At 50.9% G+C, this 21,178-nt stretch overlaps 1 protein-coding gene and 1 pseudogene across 1 annotated transcript in view; both read left to right on the top strand.

Annotated features, from left to right (window-relative positions):
* Positions 1-21,178, top strand: part of TRAF3 (TNF receptor associated factor 3) — a 94,022-nt gene that overhangs the window by 46,762 nt on the left and 26,082 nt on the right. Inside the window, exon 2 of the mRNA XM_090265620.1 lies at positions 7,708-7,807. The gene's annotated coding sequence lies outside the window, so the exon portion shown is untranslated. The remainder of the gene's footprint in view (positions 1-7,707; positions 7,808-21,178) is intronic.
* Positions 13,165-13,578, top strand: LOC149990212 (large ribosomal subunit protein eL34 pseudogene; annotated as a pseudogene).

Genomic DNA, 21,178 nt, shown 5'->3' with positions numbered 1-21,178 from the left:
CTTGCCTCAGGTGCAGAACTTAAGGGCTCACCGGGAAGCTCAGTAATTGAGATAAATACCCTTTTAATGAACTACTTTTAAAAAAATCAAATTTGATGCCCCACAAAATTGCCCACGATGAAAACAATCAATTTTAAATAAAGACAAGATCAGTATTAATAATTTTTCCTTTTGCCTTTGTTCAGTATAGCTCCTCTCGGCACTGTTACTGTCTTTATTTAAATGTTAATATTCTCTTTCTCATGGATTTTTGCATTAACTTTGATTTTCTGTTACTGAGTTTTTCGCTCTCCTTTACAGTTGGTGCCAGAGGCAGGTGCCCCTCCCACCCCGCCGTGGCCCCAGGCCTGACCCCCTTCCTCACAGAACACGTGCAGCGGCGGTTTTCAGACAGTGGTCAGCAGGCAGGTCAGGACTCTGTGCCCGACATCTGCCATTTACACTGAACGCAGCTTCCGACTGACCCTTCAGGGCGGGGGTCTCGCCCGCTTCACCTTGCGGGTCCCCCACCCCAGCACCCAGCACCGTGCCGGGCGCCCTCGCAGGCACCTGCTTTCTGGGGAGCTCACCCCGTCTAAGGGTTCCCCCACAGACCTTGCCCTCTCAGTGCGGGTGACCCTCCCGTAAGGGGACAGATGAAGTGAGCCCGGCGATGGGGCCGGCGCGGTCTGCGGAGCAGGGGTCCGCGGACTCTTCTGTCCAGGCCACACAGTGCACAGCTTAGGCTTTGCCGACGCTGTGGTCTCTGCGACTCCGCCTGCTCTCGGGTGGCTGCCTTCACGCTCGGTGTCAGTGAGTGGGTCAGGTGCATTCCAGTAAGCACCGGGGCAGGTTGGCCTCGGCCCTCAGGGCGAGGCTTGCCAGTCCCAGCCCAGAGGCAGGTTCTGCGTCACACCAAGGAGAGATCCGAGCACGGGGAGGACAAGGCAGGTAGAGTTTGGGGTCAATGTGTAGCTACAGAGAGACCGCCAGAGAGCTGCTGGTGTCCCCTTGAGACTGCCTGAGGACTGGGGCGCACACACACAGGGGAGCACCTCAGCCAGGAGGAGCACCTTCCAGGAGGAGCAGGCTGAATGCATGGTGGGGCCACTCCCTGTCCCACGGGGTGATAGCAGCGGACCTTCTAAGGCTTGTTTTTCAGTCTATGTTAGGGCGGGTCCCAAGCAGCGCTCTCCGCGGGCATCAGGTGGACCCAGGGAGTGGGGCTCCGTCATCCCCAGGATGACAGGCTGCTGCTGACCTGCCCTGAGTCCAGGGAACTTAACTGCAAACCCAGCGGAATAGCCCCAACTGTATTTAAAAGGATGCAATGCAGTCAGTGTTCAGCAACGTAAAAAATGCCAGTGTTTAGCGTCTAGTAACAATTGCCAGGCATGTGCCCCGACCTGTGTGGCTCAGTTAGTTGGGTGCCGTCCTGCAAAGCAAAAGCTCGCCGGTTCAATTCCCGGTCAGGGCACAGGCCTGGGTTGCAGATCCGGTTGCTGATTGGAAGGCATGTGAGAGGCAACCGATCGATGTTTCTCTGCCTCTCTTTTTCCCTTTCTTTCCCCTCTTTGAAATAATAAAATCTTTTAAAAAAATTATCAGGCATGTAAGGAAACAAGAAAATATGATATAAACCAGGAGGGGTGTCAGTCAATGGAAACAGACCCAGAAATAACATAGATGAGGAATGAGCTGACAAAAACATTAAAATAACTATTATTTAGCTGCCCGTATTCAAGAACGTGGAGGAAAATGAGCATAGTGAGCGGACCGAAAGCTACAGGGAAGGCTGGGTAGGCCTTCTGGAGATAAACACATGTGATACCCACCATGACCGAAGCAGCAGGGATGGCCGTGCAGGAGAAGCGCCCCGTGAGCGCCCGGGCCCGGCAACAGCGACTGCCCGGCTGCCGCGCGGGGAAGACAGGACGGCGAACAGAAGTGCGAAGCGTGAGTGACCGTTGAGTCAGAATTAACTGTGGTAGGGTTGTGTGCAACTGGGGTTCCAGAAGAAGAGGACGGAATGGAAACAGTGTTTGAAGAAATAATGGCTCGACCATCCGCACTTGATGAAAACTAAACCACAAAGCTCAGAAGCCTCAAACAGAGTGTCAGATAAAACCGTGCCGAGGTACCACATCATCCAGTCGCTGAGAAGCCAGTGATGAGGGGAAAAGATCTGAAGCAGTGGCGAGAAGGAAAGACACATCATGGGGGGAGAAAGATACAAGTGACGGTGACTTCGGTCGGAGCTTGGGCCAGCTAGAAGACAACAGAGTGACACGTTTTATGGTCAACCGTGCTTATTTAACCTGCGAGAGAAAACAAGGTGGAATCAAAAGGACAATTTACAAACCGAGAAGAGTAGCGTAGCTCTTCGCATCCTGAGCCTGGACATCACACACCTACAAATCTTTAAGTCCCAGCACAACAGGAATGGGTTCAGAGACCAGGAAAGACATGACTAGGGAGTACTGATCCCAAGCAAAAGCCACCAACCTTTTGATGAGAGAGGTCCACACAGTGAATTGTTGGGAGGGACTAGGAGAAGCAGCCCCATAGCTTAATACTGAAGTCCTTTCCCTAAACGAGCTTCAGCCGTGACCGCAGCGCCTAGCGGTCCTATTCCGAAGCCCAGGCAGAGCCTGGCGTGTGAGCACAGACGTGGAGGCAGGGTTACTCCAGAGCCGCAGGAAAAGCTCTGCTCAGGCCCAGAGTAGAGTTTCGAATTCTCTACCCAGTGACAATGTCCTTCACAAATGAAAGTGAAGTCAAAATTTCCAGGCCAATAGAAGCTGACAGAATTTACCATCAGCAGAACTGCACGACAGGAAGTTTTAAAGGAACTTCAGGTAGAAGGAAAATGATACCAGATGGAAATTTTCCTCAGTAATTGATAGAATAAGTAGACCCCCACCACCAAAAGTTTCTAAGCACAAATTTTTTTAAAAGATTTTATTTATTTATTTTTAGAGAGAGGGGAAGGGAGGAAGAAAGAGAGGGAGAGAAACATCGATGTGTGGTTCCCTCTTGCATGCCCATAACGGAGGACCTGGCCTGCAACCCAGGCCTGTGCCCTGACTGGGAATTGAACCAATGACATTTCACTTCATAGCCCGGCAATCAATCTACTGAACCGCACCAGCCAGGGCTAAGCACAGATGTTTTAAGGAGGATCAATACTCTTGGTCTGATGTACATATAAATAACATTCTATGCAGAAACTTTATTTTGAAGCTCACATAAGACATTTGTAAAAATTGACCAGTGCTAACCCATTGTGCAAATCTCGATACATTTCAGAGCATTGTTACAATAATAGTTTATAATCCCTGACCTCAGTAGGGTTGAGCTATAACTCAGTAACAAAAAAGTAATTATAAGATCCCTAGTAATTTAAAAATAAATAGTTTTTGTATATCATGGGTCTGAGAAAATGATATATGGAAGTTAAAAATATTTTTAATGGGATGATAATGAAAATACTAGGTATCAAAGCTTATAGAATGCAGCCAAAGCTGTATATGGAGGGACATTTATAGCTTTATAAAAGTAGAAAAGCTGAAAATAGTAGGCTAAGCATCATTCTAATTAAAAATTAGAAAAAGGGTAAAAAAAAAACCAAAGGAAGAAAATAATTTAAAAACAGCAGAATCAATCAAGTGGAAAATTTGTAGTAGAAAAATCAATCAAACCAACACTCGGTTCTTTGAATTGTGTAGGGAAGTCGACCGGCCTCTGGCAAGACCGACAACAGAGGGGAGAGAGGACGCACAAGCAGAGACGATGGGGAGAGGCCCTGTGGGTCAGGGGGCTGTAAAAATACAAAACCTTATTAAAAACAGTTCACGTCAGTACATTTGAAAAATCAGACGGTCTACGGCCATGCCACCCTGAACGCGCCCGATCTCGTCTGAAAAATCAGATGAAATGACTTCTTTGAAAAATACAATGTATTAGAAACAGCTGCAGAAGAGAAAACCTCCAATAAGCCTATTACCATTAGAAAAACCAAACCAGTAATTAAAAAGTACTGGGCATAGATGGCTTTGCTGTTCAGTTCCGCCGATCTTACCCAGACACTTGTGCAGAGTAAGGCAGGGCGCACGTCCTGGTTCACTTTTGAGGTCATCACAACCTCGTCAGGGAAACCCCGCGGGGGGTGTCCTCAGTGACGTGTCCCTGGCAGACGAGCACAAGGCCATGCAAGGCGCAGCTCTGGACTCCAGTTCTCTTGCCAAAGCAGCACTCCGCTCACTTGCCGTTGGCAAGGACTGAAGTTCAGGTTGGGAGGATGAACTGTTTTGTATTTTTTTTAATTGACTTTCTAGGGGTGACATTGGTTAACACAATTATACAGGTTCGGGGTACAATTCCCCGGCACACCATCTGTGTACTGTGTTGTGTGCTCACCACCCAAAATGAGGTCTCTTTCCAGCACCGTGTGTCCCCTTTTACCCTCTGCTGCCCCACTTCTGGTGGCCACCACACTGTTGCCTGTGTCTGTAAGGGCTTTTGTTTTGTCTTTGTTTTTTCCTAATCCCTTCCGCATTTTCACCAAAACCCCTCCCCTCTGACAGGGTTCTCTGCGACTACCGGTCTGTTTACGTTTTGTTCCCATTTCATTTTGTTGTTCGGACGCCGCATGCAAGAGCGGTCACATGGTGCTCTTCTTTCTCTTCCTGGCTTATTTCACATGCCGTGATGAACTGGTTTGATTTGCAGAATGTGAATGAAGAATATGGAGGGTGTGTGTGTTGTCTGTACCACCTTAACTGACCTATACGGTTTCCCAAGTGGATTAAAAAGCATGGTTTTGAAAGTGCAACTGGATTGGTGAGGGCTCCTCAGGCGTCACGGGGCCGTCACTGTCGTGGGTAAGAGGGGCTGCTGCCCACCTGCGTGAAGACTGTCCGGTGTGGGGGCTGTGGGAGGCGTTTCCTCCCAGCGTCCCCCATGCCTGAGTGTCCCCCGTGGGCTCCGTGCTGCTGGTTGCCAGGTCCACATGCTCACGTTTGAGCCCTTCGGGGACGCGTGGGACCTCTGTGAGCCCCAGAGGAGACAGGACAGCCTCCACCCATGCTGCCTGGGGCGTGTGTTCGTGGAGATGGGCTGACTCTGGCCGGGTGGGCAGATGGACCAGTGTGTGTGTGATCACGTGATGAAATGACACGCTTCCTGTGCTTCCCTCTGTTTCTGTGTGCTTCACGGTAAGAGTGATTTTAAAATTAAAATAATCTGAAGACAGATTTTGTAATTTGTGTCCAACTCAAAAAATGTAGAAAATCCAAAGCACGTGATTTTATAAAGTAGTTTAAAATATTTTATCTTAAACTTCTTCCTTGATTATTTTTAAAGAAATTTTACCTTTTTGAGAGCATCTTCCTGTCCTACCTGACTTGGGAGCCAACTGGAAATTGTCAGTGATGGAAAACTTAAAAATAATATTCTTGTATTTCTGGTCAAGATAGAGGTAACGTGGCTCATCTCCTCAAACAACCACAACAAAAATTACAACTAAACTATAAAACAGTTATGACCCAGAATTCTCAGAAAATTGAGCTATATGGAAGTCTGACACCAAGGAATTAAAGAAGTCACATTCCTCCAGACGGGTAGGAGGGACAGAAACGTGGAGACACAGCACAGGTGGTCCCACAGCCACGTGTGGTGGGTAAAAATCAGGAGGGACACCTTGGGAGCGAGGGATCCCAGCCCCAGACCAGGCGCCCCAGCCCAGGGTTCCAGCACCAGGAAGATAAGTCCCCACAACTTCTGGCTGCACGAGCCAGTGGGGGTTGGGGCGGCGGAAGAAACTGCAGGACTCTCAGGAGTCTCCTCCTAAAGGGCCTGCGACGGACTTGGGACTCACACAGACTCGCTCCCTCTGGGCTCCAGCACTGGGCAGCAGCTGGGAGGGCACCGGTGGCACACGGGGAGGGACTGAAGTGTCCGGCATCAGGGCGAGTGCTGGGGGACAGCTTCCTCCCAGAAAAACTCCAGAGGCCAGGCCGTGGCCATTGTCCCCTTCCCGAGCCCTCCCCTACAGAGCCACAGAGCGGCGACATCATATCTGAGACTCCATCACAACCCCACTCACGTGGGTGGTCCCACCCAGGCAATTACCTGAGGCTCTACCCATCCAGCTCGCCAGGGTGCTTTTCTACATTAGACCACGCTGCCAAGACAGGAGTCAAAGCGGCTCTACCCAGTATGTAGACACACAGGAAGGCCGCCAAGATGAGGAGACAGAGAAACATGGCCCAAGGAAAAGTGCAGAACAAAACAGGAAAAGAACCAAACAAAATAGAGATGAGGAACCTATCAGATACTGAGTTCAAAACACTGGTTATTAGGATGTTCAAGGAACTCATTGGGTACTTCAAGACCCAGGCAGAAATGAAGGCTACACTAAGTGAAATAAAGAAAAACTTACAGGGAACCAACAGTGGAGTGGGTGAAGCCAAGATTCAAATCAATGATTTGGGACAGAAGGAGGAAAACAACATTCAATCAGAATAGCAAGAGAAAAAAATGAATCCTAAAAAACAAGGATAGGCTAAGGAGCCTCTGGGACAACTTCAAACGTAACAACATTCAAATCACAGGGGTGCCAGAAGGAAAAGAGAAAGAGCAAGAAATTAGAACTCTATTTGAAAAATAATGAAATAAAACTTCTCTGATTTGGTGAAGAAAATAGACATACAAGTCCAGGCAGCACAGAGAGTCCCAAACAAGCTAGACCCAAAGAGGACCACACCAAGACACATCATCATTAAAATGCCAAAGGTTCAAGATAAAGAGAGTCTTAAAAGCAGCAAGAGAAAAGCAGAGAGTAACCTACAAAGGGGTGCCTATCAGCTTATTTCTCAAAAGAAACTTTGCAGGCAGGGAGGGACTGGCAAGCAGTATTCAATGTGATGAGAAGCAAGGACCTACAACCAAGACTACTCTGTCCTGCAAAGCTATCATTTGGAATGGAAGGGCAGATAAAGTGCTTCCCAGACAAGGTAAAGCTAAAGGAGCTCATCATCACCAAGCCATTATTATATGAAATGTTAAAGGGACTTATTGAAGAAAAAGAGGATCAAGAGGGTGAACATTAAAATGACAACAAACTCACACCTATCAATAACAGTCTAAAAAAACAAGCTAAGCAAACAACCAGAACAGGAACAGAATCACAGGTGTGGGGATCAATTAGAGGGTTATCAGCTGGGAGGGGGAAGGGGGAAACGGGGAAATGGTGCAGGGACTGAGAAGCATAATCGATTGGTACAAAATAGACAGGGGGAAGTTAAGAATAATATAGGAAAGGGTGAAGTCAAAAAACTTACATGTATGACCCATGGACATGAACTGAGCGGGGAGTTTGCTGGAGGGAAGGGGGTATCAGGTGGAGAGGGGCAAAGGGGGGAGATTTGGGACAACCGTAATAGCATAATCAATAAACTATATTAAAAAACAATCCTGAATTTAGTTTTATTCATATGTAAAATTAATTGCCATCCATTGGAGAAAAGAGACTCTCCCTCAATGTGCCTTTAACTTCTGGCTTTAACAGTTTTTCTGTTTAATATGTACCTTCTTTATTAAACAAGTTTTTGTTAAAAAATAAAAGTATACTTGGATTATAAAAAAGGAAAAATTTCCCATTTTTGAAATTCTGTTTTTCAAAGCGTCTAACTTTCCCAGTTGACAAGTCCTGTTCTTCCGTCCTAGGTCAGGGACCTCGCGCCGTCCCGAAGGCTGAGGCCACGCGGCTCCTCGCCCTGCGCCGGAGGCTCCTCTCCGAGACCTGCTTACAGCACAGAACACTGAGGTACGGCACTGGGACGTCCGACGGGACAGAGGTCTCTCTTTGCTGTTTGCTCGCTGTGCATAAAAATAACTAAATTCTAAAACCCCCTGAAGTCGCTCGTTTGGGCTCTCGCGGTTCCATCTGTAACAGGTGCAGTTGAGTGTCTTCTCGCACGTGGCAGTCTAGTTCGGTCTGTGTCTGACCTTACTTCTATTTATTTAAAACTGGCATTAAACTTTGGGGATAATAGACATCATTATTGTGTGTAACGGCCCCGTAGTGAGGCCTGAGTCTGACGGCCAGGGCAGGGCATGCGCCTCCGCCTGCCCAGGCCGCCCTTCCCAGAGGCCGGCCCGCGGCCCAGCACGCCCGTTTTCATGCCGGGCACTGTGCCCTCAACTGGCTTCCTCTAGGGGTTTGAAAGGAAGCACAATACCCTGTGTTCTAGGCTCTAATTTGTGACTGAGTGGCATTTTATATTTGAAATTAAGAACTCTTTAATATGTTACAACATTAAAATGAATAGAAAATGGGTGTGAAGTGTTTGCATCCAGAGTGAGATTTCATGCATAGCTATTTTTTATAAATTCATAAATATCTAGAGAACTGCTATTTAAAATTTCATTCATAATCACAGTAGCATTCAGTTTCCCCAATAGCGACAGTTCTTCTAGTTTGTTTGAAGCAGCCCACCTCCCTGCAGCCAGCTGCTGCGTGGCCTGCCTCTCCGTCAGCGAGAGCCACCCCTCCCTCCCCGGGTGTTTGCTTGGTGGGAAATCCAAGCTGATGGCCCTGTGGTCAGAGGGCTCCCTGTTTTGACTTCGGCCACAGCCGTCGCACGTGCCCTGCGCCCTGCACTCCCTGTGACGGGCAGGGAGGTCGGGGTCTGGTCCGCAGGCGGCATGTGTGTGGCCCACGCCTGCTCCTGGCATCGGGGCCAGTGGTTCCGGGACTCGCACTCGTCCGAGGACACAGAATGGTCATGTCCCCTGTGCTACCTTGTCCTCGCCTTCACTGACTGAGCGGCTCTGTAGGGAGACACCTGCCCCCCACCCGGCTCGGTCGCCCTGAAGGAGAGCCCACCCAGGAAGGGCAGGCGAGGGCCGGGGCTGTCTCTGTCGGTTCTCAGCGGAGTGAGCCCTCCCCCCCCACAGCCACTGCTCACAGGGGGCCTGCAATGACTTTTAAGTGTCGTGTGAGCTGAGGGACATAAACACGTGACCTGTTGGACTCACTGCAGGTGTTATTCTTACACATGCTAAATGGGGCCACTCTGAGTGGACGCCTTCATCCTTCGCCATGAAGCCCTAGTCTTCTTCCCCTGCTTTCTGTATGGCAGGATGTTTCAGATTTCATTTTGCACGTGTTTTAAAAAAGATTTCATTTATTTATTTGTAGAGAGAGGGGAAAGGCGAAAGAGAGGGAGAGAAACATCACTGTGTGGTTGCCTCTCACTCACGCCCTCAACTGGGGACCTGGCGTGCAACCGAGTCATGTGCCCTGACTGGGAAGAAATGCACTTTTGAAATAAAAATAACATTATGAGTTCCTGGCTGGGTAGCTCAGCTGGTTACAACATCATCCTGATTTGCCGAGGCTGCGGGTTCGATCCCCGGTCGGGGCCCAGACAAGCATCAGCCAATGACGCATCAGGAAGCGGAACAGCAGTCCATGTTTCCCTCTCCCTCTCAATTTCATCCTGTTTCTTCCCTCCTCCAGAGCTGACGTTTTGGTTCATGTTTTTATTTTCAGTGTAAGTGTGTGTGTTTGTATGTGAACACAGTTCTCTTGTCTGGGGGCTCCGAGGGTGCCACTCAGAGCCAGAAGCTTCCTCTGCGGGGCCCCTGGGGACGGGTGGGAAGATGGGGATGGAAGTGGGGCTCCTGAGGAGGGTCCTGTCGGGGTGGGCGGAGGAGGCGGTGGCTCTGGGTCAGCCCCGAGCAGCTCCCGCCTCGAAACCACAGGTAGGAACGGGAGCGTCTAAGGAGCAGATCGGGATCAGAGCCACGTTTTGTTAAAATCTCATGCTTTATTCCAGACTTTGTTTTAAGTACTGTGATGCGCTCCTTCACGTGGCCAGGGTGTGCGCTTTCCACTCATATTTTCGAGTAAACGTGGTGCTCCAGGATCACGAACCTTGCTCACTCCCGGCCCCTCCTGCCCCGGGCACGGCCTGAGGAGCATTGGCCGGCGGGCAGGCTGAGCGCCCTGGGCCCTTCCTGTCCAGATGGCAGGACGCTGGCCCCGGGCTGGCACGGGCGTGGCCCCTGTGCACATGGTCGGGGCGGAGCAAGCGCATGGGAGGAGCCGAGGGTTCAGGCAGTGCAGGGCCTCGGGTAGCTCTTGTTTTCCTGACAGGTTTAAGTCTGAGTTTTACACCATTGCTTCCCAGCTGGGTGCTGCAGCCGCTGTCTGTCTGTCTCTGTCTCTTTTGGTCTCCTAAGCAGGGCTTTTAATATGAGATGATGATGTGCCCATTGGTCTGGATGAGCCCTCCTGTCCCTGGGGCCGCTTGGCCACGGGCCCCTCCCTCGGCAGAGTATCTGGCAGCGGGTTCAGGACGGAACTCTGCCGAGACACTGGGTAAATGTGGGTTGCCAGGAGCTTACCGCCAGGCACCCCTGTCTGCCAGCGATTTGCTCCCTTCTCCTGTGCGGCTCTGAAACTCAGAACGCCCCTGCCGGGCTGCCCCTGAGCTCGGCTTCCACGTCCCTGTGTGTTTAGAACGTTCTTGCTGGCAGGAGCCGTGTTCTTTGTTCTCCGGTGCTTCCCTGTTGTGGTTTTCCCCGGGCTGCCCCGTTCTGGGAACACCCTTTGTCAGCAGACCTGCTTCTGGTTCCAGTTTCCAGTCTCCGAGGAAAGTGGAGCTGGACCGAAGGCCCAGGAGCAGGGACTGGGCAGTAAGCCACCGGCGTCGCGGGGGCGCAGAGGAAGCAGCAGGAGCCCGGGAGGGAGCCCGGCCGCCCGCGCCCCACGTCGAGCCCGGCTGTGGGGGGCTTCCTGCCGGGAAGCTGCCGTCCATAAACCGATTTGCTCCAACAGGGGCTTCTTCGTTTGGGTAGAAATACGAGCTCAAAATGTCATAAACCTCTGTCGGTACGTGTGGCAAACAGTGACTAATGTAATGACACAGTGACCCTTTTTCTTGGGTTGTCAAGTTTATTTTTTAATTGACTGCATTGGGGTCAGGTTCCAAGCGTGCAACTCAGTGAAAGGTCGTCTGCGTGTGCGCCGTGTGCCCCCCGCCCCAGCCAAGGGCCGTCCGTGCCCGCTTCCGGCCCTCTGCTCACCCCGCTGCTGTGTCTGTGTCTGGGTGCTGCCCCCCTCGCCTCTCTCCACGTGACCCCCCAGCGCCCCCTCAGCGTACCCCCGCGCCGACAGCTGTGAGTCTGCCCCTCCTGTCGCTGCCTCTGACCGTCCTCGTCCTCACAGGAAGCTGCAGAAGCCGAGTTCTGGCGCCGAGGGGCCGCCCGCTGTGGCAGCCCCGGCCGGGCGTGGGCTCAGGCGTGGGCTCGGACGCGGCTCCGGTGCCGGCTGCCCCTCGGCGCGCGGCGCAGGGACTGGGTGCCCGTGTCGGTCACACGCCTCCCCTCCATCGCAGCTTCCTTCGCTCTGTCTTCGCTCCGTGTGTCCCTTGTGGCCGTTCAGCAGAACGTGTCTCGCTGTGGGTGGAAGCAAACGCCCTTTTCCCGGGTGTGGCGCTGCAGTGAGGCTGGGGGCGCCCCCATTGGCCCGTCTCTGTGTGTCGTAAGCCCCGAGCTGCTTCCCCAGAGCGGCTGCCAGGCTCACGGGCCTGCAAGTCCCCGCAAGGTGCTCCCCCCAGCCCTGCACCACATTCGGCTGCGCTGGCGAGACTTTCCTTCCATCAGCACAGCCATTATCGTCCACGTGACAGAGTTCATTCCCTCAGCTGTCACATCTCAACTTGAGGATCCGGTAGAATTTAACTGTGTACACCGTGTATAGGCAAGTGAAGTAAGGTGTTTATGTTAAAATCAAGAAACCTCGTCAAAGGTTTCCACAGACCGCGGTTTCGGAAGGCTCCTGAGACGCAGCTTTGCTTGTCTGTTGCGACTCCCGGCTGCCGGCCCCGAGGCGGGCGCGCGTGGCGCCCTGGCCCACCTCCAGCTTGCCGTGAATGACCGGATTTAGTGGCAGATTAGAAATGACCGTCAACAGATGTTTTTGAAAAGTTTAGCATTTTAATTTGATGTTTGTTTTAGAGAATTATAATAAGAACCAAGAACTTCCCTTTTTTATAGTGGTTTTTAGTCTGGGGGCCTGGGGACTCGGTACTAGCTCTTGTACCTGTGCTTCCGGCAGGTGCTGCTGTTCCCGCCCGGGATCAGGAAGCGCCGGCTGCAGTGGGCGTCCCTGAGCACCCACGCCGGCCCTCGGGGCGGCCACGTCTGATGGTGGCCCCTGTCCTTGGCCACTTCTTTCTCTGCGTTTAACTTAAAACATTATTTCCTCGAGCTTAGTTTCTCATTGCCTTCTGAGATCTTTACTCGTCTCCAGTTTTCTATTAAAACACATACAACAATATGAAATTCTTTAGATCTGAGCATGGAGAGAGCTGTGTTATGTCATGTTCACATGTGCTAAACGTTTTCAATGTTGTCGTTGCTGGTATTTTTCTGCTGGGGCCGAGGAGGGTTGTCAGGCTACACGTGTGATGAAGCGGGGTTAGACTTGACATTTTTCTATTAGAAAAGGTTTTTACATGTTTTATTAAGAAAAATCCACCACTTAAACCATTGGAAGTGCACAATTCAGTGGCTTTTAGTAAATTCAGATGTTACGCAACCATCGCCACTTCCGGGACATTTGCATTGTCCCCAAAAGAAACTGTACCCACCGAGACGTCACTGTTCTTTACGCTCTCCCCGGCCCCAGCCTCTGGCAGACGCGCCTCCACTTTCTGTTTCTGTGCATCTGCCTGTCCTGGACGTGTCGTGTGCGCGGAATCCGACCACACGCGGCCTTTCCTTTCTGACTCCTCTCACGGCGCAGCACAGTTTAGGGTCTGTCCCCGGCGTGGCACCATCAGCATCTCACTCCTCTTACGGCTGAGCGAGAACAGTGCGTGCGTGTGCGCGCCTTTGGTGCCTGGTCATTGTCTGATGGACGTAAGGGCTGCTCGTGCGCTTTGCTCATTGGCTGGTCTTCATGCTGCCGTGAACCTTCAGGTACCAGTCTTCGTACAGACGTGTTTTCGCTCCTTTCCGGTGGATACACGGGAGTGGACTTGCGGGTTCACATGGTAGCTCCGTGTTGAGCTTTTGGAGGACCTGCCAAGCTGCCTTCCGCAGTGGCCGCACCGTTTCTGTTTTAGGGGACGTACCTTTTAAAACTTACAGTCCTCCTGGAACTTACAAGGGTTTTCGTTTTCCTCTTCCGGGAACGGCGTCTTTAGGCATTCACAATGGTCCAGCGTTTGACATACCGCCGGAGGCTGTCCTACAATACAGCCTCTAACAAAACCAGACTGTCCCGAACTCCTGGCAATAGAATTGTTTACCTTTATACCAGAAAGGTTGGGAAAGCACCAAAATCTGCATGTGGCGTGTGCCCAGGCCGACTTCGCGGAGTTCGTGCCGTGAGGCCTAAAGTTCTAATGAGGTTGTCTAAAACGAAAAAACGTGTCAGCAGGGCCTATGGTGGATCCATGTGTGCTAAATGTGTCCGTGACAGGATCAAGCGTGCTTTCCTTATTGAGGAGCAGAAAATTGTTGTGAAAGTATTGAAGGCACAAGCACAGAGTCAGAAAGCTAAATAAAAATGAAGCTCTTTTTTTTGAGTAATAAAAATAATTAAAAGGCTTGTTCTGTTAAAAATAAATAAAATAAAAATAAAAATAAAAATAAAACTTACAGTCCTCCTGGTGGGTTTGAAGGGGTGACTCGCTGAGGTTTTGATTGGTATTTCCCCAATGGCCAGTGATGTTGAAATCTTTTTATCTGCTTGTCAGAAATTTCTGTATCTTCTTTGGAGAAATGTTTACTCAGATCCTTTGCCCAGACTTTAATTGGGTTATTTGTCTCTTTGTTGTTGAGTTGTAAAAGGCGTTATGTATTCTGAATACTAGACTCTTATCAGATCTTTGATTTGGAAATATTTTCTCCCACTTTGTTCTTGTCTTTTCAGATTCTTTTTTTATTTTTATTTTTAAGATTTTATTTACTTTTAGAGAGGGGAAAGGAGGGAGAGAAACATCAGTATGTGAGAAAGACATTAATCAGTTGCCTCTTGCACAACCCCAACTGGGGACCTGGCCCACACCCCAGGCCTGTGCCCCGACTGGGGACTGAACTGGTGACCCTTTGGTTCGTAGGGTGGCGCTCAATCCACTGAGCCACAGCAGCCAGGGCAACTTTTCACATTCTTGATAATGTCCTTTTATGTAGAAAAGGTTTCTAATTTGGTTTCTTTTTTGTTGATTTTGCTTTTGATATCATATCTAAGAATCCTTTGCCATATTCAGGGTCAGGAAGAGTTACCTTGTGTCCCTCCTGTGAGCTTTATGGAGTTAGCTCTTAGAGCTTAGTTGTGTCTGTTCTGAGTCAGGTTGTGTACATGGAGTGACGTAGGGCTCCCGGTTCATTCTTCTGCATGCGGCCACATTGTTGTCCCAGAGACTGTTTTTCCCACTTAACGGTCTTGGCATCATTGTCAAAAATCATTTGGCCATAGCCTTGGCTCGTGTGGCTCAGTGGACTGGGCACTGACCTGCAGACTGAAAGGTCGCCGGTTCAATTCCTGGTCAGGGCACAGACCTGGTTAGGTCCCCAGTTGGGGATGTGCCAGAGGCCGCCGATCTGTGTTCTCTCTCACACGGATGTTCCTCTCCCCTTCTTTCTCCCTCCCTCCCCCTCTCTCTGAAAATAAATAAAGCCTTTAAAAAAAACGATTTGGTCACAGACGTATGGGCTTCTGTGTGGGCTCTAAATCCTGTTCCACTGGCCTGTGTGCTCTCCTAGTGCCTGTGTCGTACGGTTTTGATTGTTGTAAGTTTTGAAGGACTAAGTGTGAGAAGTATGAGTCTTCCAACTTTGTTTTCTTTGTTTTGGCTTTCTGGGTTCCCTTACAATTCCATGTGAGTTTGAAGGTCAGATTCTTTATTTTTGTAAAAGAAAGGCCATTGGAATTTTGGTTGGGATTGTGTTAAATCCATAGATCACTTGGCGTAGTGAACATCAGAGGCCCCAGAGAAGCAGGGCCAGGGTGCGTGCGTGTGCATGTGTGTGCGTGTGCGTGCGTGTGTGTGTGCGTGTGTGCATGTGTGTGTGTGTGTGTGGAAAGAGACCCTTATTGTAAGAAGTTGGCTCTCAGGCGGTTGTGGAGGTGGGTGAGTGCCAGGATGCGCAGGCTGAGCCGGCAGACTGGAGACCCCGGACAGCCAGCGGCGTAGTTCTATCCAAAGGCCGGCAGGCTCGGGACCTAGGAAGAGCTGATGTTTTAGTTCAAATCCGAAGGCAGGAAAAGTTGGTGTCTTCGTTTGAAGGCAGTCAGGCAGAAAGAATCCTTCTCACGTGTGGGAGGTGCAGCCTTTTTGTTCTCTCTGGGACTTTGACTGATGGGGGGAGCCCCCCACACTGGGGAGGGCAGTCTGCTCTACCCAGAGCCCATGGATTTAGCAGTTAATCTCATCCAGAAACACCCTCCCCAAAACACCTAGAAGAATGTTTGCAAATCTCTAGGTGCCCCGTGCCCCATTCAAGGTGACGTGTAAAATTCACCATCACACATGGTATTTACCTCTGTAACAATATTAAGTCTTCCAGTCCAGGCACATAGATTTGTTTTGGAATAAGCAAGAATTCTCTTCCTTTTTAAAAATTTTCAGCAATTGTTTTGTCGTTTTCAGTGAACAAATCTTTCACCTCCTTCGTTAAGTTTATTCCTGGGCATTTTATTCTTTTAGATGCTACTGTAAATGGAATTGCTTTTTAAATTTCCTTTTCAGATGGTTTATTGCTGGGTAATAGAAACACAAGTGATGTTTCTGTGTTGATCTGGTCTCCTGCAACTTTAGTGAAATCATTTATTAGCTCTTGGCGCTTTCTTGTGAATTCTTTGGGATTTTCTATGTATAGGATCGTGTCATCTGTGAATAGAGATACTTCTTCCTGTCTAATCTGGACACCTTTTATTTCTTCTTCTCGCCTAGTGGCCCGGCTCGAACAGTGCGATGCCGACAGCAGTGGCGGCGGCAGGCATCCTCCCTCCTCCTGATCTCGGGGCAAAGCCTTCAGCCTTTCACCGTCAGGTGTGGGCTGTCCGTGGGTAGCTTCCGTCATGGCAGGACAGCTCCTTTCATTCCTTGTCTTCTGAAGGTTTTTTCTTAATCATGAAAGGGTGTTGGAGTTTGTCAGGTGCTTTTTCTACATCAATTGAGACGATTCTCTGGGTTCCCCCCCCTCGTTCTATTAAAGTGGTGCATCACATTGATTGGTTTTCTCATATTGAGCCGGCTCGCCTTTCAGCGGTGAGTCCCACTTTGTCACAGGGATAATGCGTTTAATAGGCTGTCGGGTTAGGTTTTCTAGTGTTCAGTTGGCAATCTCCATTTTTGAAGGGTAGTTTTGCGGGATATCGGGTTCTGTCAATTTTCAGTCCTTTGACTGTCATCGCATTGTCTTCTGTCCTCCACAGTTTCGGAGGAGATACAAACTGTTCATTTTATGGAGAACATTTTTGTATGGGAGGAGTTGCTTCTTTTTTGCTGCTTTCAAAATTCTCTGTCTTTCATCAGTTTGATTAGAATGCGTGGCTCTCTTAGGGTTTATCCTAAATGGAGTTTGTTGAGCTTCCTGGATGTGCAGATTAATATATTTAATCTAATATGGAACGTTTTTGTTCATTATTTTTCGTTGAGTCAGATGTTCTTTTCACCCCTTTCTGTCCCTCCTCTCCTTCCTGGGACTTCTATAATACACAAGGTCTGTCCAGAAAAAGCCCAGCCATTGTTAACATAAAGAGAACAGTTTACACGACATCGATGTAACCTGGCAGCCAAGGAGAGGGGACTGGAAAGCACACGTGTGAACAATGACGACTTCACTGTACTGGTCAGTGGGGGGTGGTAGACACCATTGAGTGAGCACGTGTACTGTGTGGCCGTCACATTCAAAATGACTGAGTAGAGAGCAATGAATCTGCCTCCAATTTTGCGTTAAGCTTGAACATTCCTCCATAGAAACTATTTGGATGACTCAGAAGTCCGCAGCTACAGGCAGCTGGCGACTGGCAGCTTCATCATGACAATGTGCCTGCTCATGCGTCACGTCTCATGCAGAGTTTTATTGTGAAGCATCCCATCACCCAGGTGACTCAGCCCCACTACAGCCCAGGTTTGGTGCCCTGGGACTTCTGGCTCTTCCCAAAACTAAAATCACCTTTGAAAGGGAAGAGATTTCAGACCAGCGATGAGATTCAGGAAAATACAACGGGGCAGATGATGGCAATTGGGAGAACTGTGTGGGGTCCCCAGGTGCCTGCTTTGGAGGGGACTGAGGCGTCATTGTCCTGTGTACAATATTTCTTGTATCTTGTATCTTCTTCAATAACTGTCTCTATTTTTCAGAGTGTGTGGCTGGATGATTTCTGGACAGACCTCGTATGTGCTGGTGGGATTGATGGTGCCCCACAGATTTTTGAGGCTTTCTCCATTTCCCTTCATGAACGTTTCCTTCATTACTTAGACTGGATAAACTCAATGGCCTTATCTTCAAATCTCAATTGACCTGTCTTCAGGGTCTCTCCTTCTTTCTTCTGCCTGCTCTGTTCTGCTGTTGAGTCACCAGCAGAGATTTTTATATTAATTCTTGTGCTTTTTTAACTCCAGCATTTGTTTTTGCTTCCTTTTAAAAATGTATCTTTATTGATAATCTCTGTTTTGTGAGACACTGTTCTGGTGGTTTCCTCTAGTTCTTTGGACATGGTTATCTTCATCACTTCGGACGTATGCAGAGTAGCTCACTTAGAGTCTTCGTATGTTGGATGTCTATATTTTCTTCTGCACAGTTCTCATTACTTACATTTTTTTCTTGTGTTTCTTTTCATGCCTTATAGTTTTTTATTGAAAATTGGACATTTTGAATATTATAATGTGGCTGATCTGTAAACAGAACTAAGTTGCTGTCTGTGTAATAACTTTTTTGAAGTGATTTTGTAAAGCTTATGTCCCTTACTCTTGCTGTGCTGGTGCGAGCGGTGGGACAGAGAGGTCCTTGAGCCCGGGAACCAGAGCTGGCTAACACTTTCTTCGGTTGGCAGCTCTGCTTGGCATTCACTTCCTGCTTGGGCGCAGCCAGAGGTCAGCCGGACGGGAGAGCTGTGGGCCTCCCCAGGCCTCTCCCGGGCACGCACCCAGCCCTGGGCTTTGCGCGGCCTCCTGGGCTCCGGAACGTGGTGGGACGTCCCACCGTCCTTACCCCCAGCCTTCCCTCCCAGCCTTGCCCCCGGCAGCAGCGGGCACCACTCCGGCCCGTAACTGTCTTTAGCAGACCCCCCGCCCACGGCCGCCGCTGCGCTGGCAGGGTTCCGGGCTCGGCGAGGCAGAGCCAGGCCCTTGGGGCCACCAGGTGGGCCAGGACGGACCAGCGAGAGCCCTGCCCTGAGGCCGCCTCTGCTCCCCACACCTCCAGGCCGGGACCCCGGGGAGACCCGGGGCCAGGAGCCGCTGAGCTCCCCTTTCTCAGCAAGATGAGATGGTTTTTCTTGCTTAGGTGTTCCGCTGATGCCTGCAAGCTTTTGGTTAGTTTTCAGAATTCCAAAGAAGTTGTTCCGACAGGTTTTGCCGGTTTTTTTCTTGCTTTTATTGAAGATGGACTTCTGGAGTTCCGCACTCAGGCGTTTTTGCTGACGTCACCCACTAGTGCGTTGTTAGCATTGTGACAGGTCTGAGTTTGCCTGGTTTACGTCCACCCCCCGATGTCAGAAAGAGTTCCGATCGCTTGCAGAGGCAGGTCATTGTCACTCTCCGCTGTGCGCCTGCTGCTGGAGGGCTCGAGTGGAAACCTGGCCCTCCCTGTGGCTGCTGGCGACCTGATCCAACACGGAGAGATGCTGTCTCCTCTGGGGACCTGGAGGTCTGAACCTCCCTGCGCTCTGCAGGCGGGAGGGCCCAGAGCAGGCTCCCCTCGGGTTCTCCTCCGTGTGGCTTTGCGTGTGGACTGAATTCCACGCAGGTGTCCCCCACCAGCTGCGCTCGTCACCACCTGCGTCTGAGCTGCACGTGGGCCGGCTGCCCCCGGCGGCGAGCCCCCTGAATCCAGGGCTCCCTCTTCCTCAGGACAGAACGGGTGGCTGTCTGTCTCACCTGAAGACTCAGGGACGCTACTCCTGCTGCCCTAAGTGTCTGAGGGGGCACCGAGGCGGTCCTTACGCTTCACACGGGAGCCGACTTCTGGTGATGGGGTGGCCGGGGCAGGTAAGGGCATCGGGGACCGGGGCCCTCAGCCCGCCAGCCCTGGCACCTGCTGGGCGTCTCGCTCCCGCCGCGCTCGGGCTGCCGCAGGTCACCCTCCCCGGCCACCTCACTGACACGGAAGGTCACGGGCCTGCCCGTCATTTCTGCCTTGAGGACGCTTCTGTTTGGGAGGGTGTGCTCCTGGGCAGTTCGAGTCTATTTGACACGGGGGCTCATGTGCTAGTTTTACTGGAGCAGAATGTCCTTCCTTTGAAAATGATTCTGTGATAAAATTAGAACTGCTTTCTTTTTTTTTTTTAAGCTGCATAAATTTATTAAAACTTTGAAGACATCTAACAATTTATTGATGTCAGAAATATAAATTCTTAACAGTAGCTCTAGAAACCTGAGCAGCCCCAGGAACCGGCGTTTTAGGAAGGGCTCCTGGGGCGAGCGCGCGTCTCCCCCTCCTGCTCAGGCTGGTGCTCGGGTCACCGCTGACCCGGGGCCTCGACCAGTCGGTCGGCAGGAGCTCACGGAGCAGGACCACTGAGTCTCGTGTTCATACTTACTGAGCGCAGCGAGTAGCGCCCGGTTTCCCGTTCGGTGACGCGCCGTTTCTTTCCTGACCCTCCGGAGCAGCAGGCCTCTGGGTCCCCACCGCCCCCCCCCAGTGCCTGTCCGCACCGCCGAGCCCTTGCCAGGAGCTCTCACACCCGCTCAGTCAGCGCAGCCCCTTCCTGTTCTGGTCTCGTGTGCCTGCTGGCCCTGTCCCGCCGCGCCGCCTGGAAGCTAATCTGAATGTTGTTTTAAAGACTTTATTTATTTACTTTTAGAGAGAGGTGGCGGGAGGGAGGAAGAGGGAGAGAGAAACATCAGTGTGTGGTTGCCTCTCACGCGCCCCCAACTGGGGACCTGGCCCGCAGCCCAGGCCTCTGCCCTGACGGGGAATCGAACCAGCGACCCTTTGGTTCACAGGCCGGCGCTCAATCCTCTGAGCCACACCAGCCAGGGCTAATCTGAATGTTTTTAAAAGACCAAGATATGGATAAATTTGACTACATTAAAATTAAGAACTCTTCATTAAGAGACATACATAAAGTCAAGCTGTAAACTGGTGAAGAACATATAACTGACAAAGGATTAGTAGTCAGAGTGTGTGACTGAGCCTTACAAATCAATTTTGTGAAAGACAGTGAGTGACCCAGAGAAAAATGTCAAGAAGGCAGAATCAGACACGTCACCGAAGGAGAGACACAGGTGGCCCATGAACATGGGAAAAGGTGCTAAACCTGCTTAGTTATCAGAATAAGGAGAAAAGAGACATCCATCGTACCATGAGGTTGGCAGAAACGAGGATTTCTGGCGAAGCCCAGTGAGGGTGAGGACGGGAGCCATGGACACGCGTGTGCCGCTTTGCTGGCGAGCGCCGGGCCCGGACTGGCCTCTGGCCGTGTGCCCAGCCTGCAGAGCCGCGCACCCCTGCATTTCAGGTGCCGGGGCCAGGGCCGGGCTTGGCGTCTCCTTCTGTGAAGGGCAGGGCGGTAACTGTTGGCTGCACACGGGGGCCGCGGGAGATGGCTGAGGGCCACCTGTGGTGTGATGCTGTCTTTATGGAGCTAACAGCAGGCTCAGCAAGACCGTTTAAGAGGGGAAGTGTATATGACAGCAAGGGGACTGCAGATGCCGAGTACAGGCTGATGGGCTCGGGAGCGGGGCAGCGGGTGGCCGAGGAGGGCACGCCCAGGGACACATGTGCCCCGGCCTCCTTGTTTCAGCTGTGTTCTTACCCGGCGTGTGTGTCCCCCACAGGCTTGCATGGGTCAGCTAACACATTGTATTAGAAAGGATACCAGCAAGGGAGGTCTTAGAACTGACCCTCCCGCCTTCCCTGAAGCAGTGGGTCTGTCCCCGAGCTATGCCGGGGAGGGCAGGAGGCGGCATCGGAGCCGCCGCTGTGGTGACTGCCAGCCCCGCCC

The sequence above is a fragment of the Furipterus horrens genome, unplaced genomic scaffold (assembly GCF_987537825.1).
Source record: "Furipterus horrens unplaced genomic scaffold, mFurHor1.1.pri manual_scaffold_21, whole genome shotgun sequence".
Taxonomy (NCBI): Eukaryota; Metazoa; Chordata; class Mammalia; order Chiroptera; family Furipteridae; genus Furipterus; species Furipterus horrens.
Note: the sequence above shows the minus strand (reverse complement) of the source record. Positions and strands in the feature narration are given on the sequence as shown.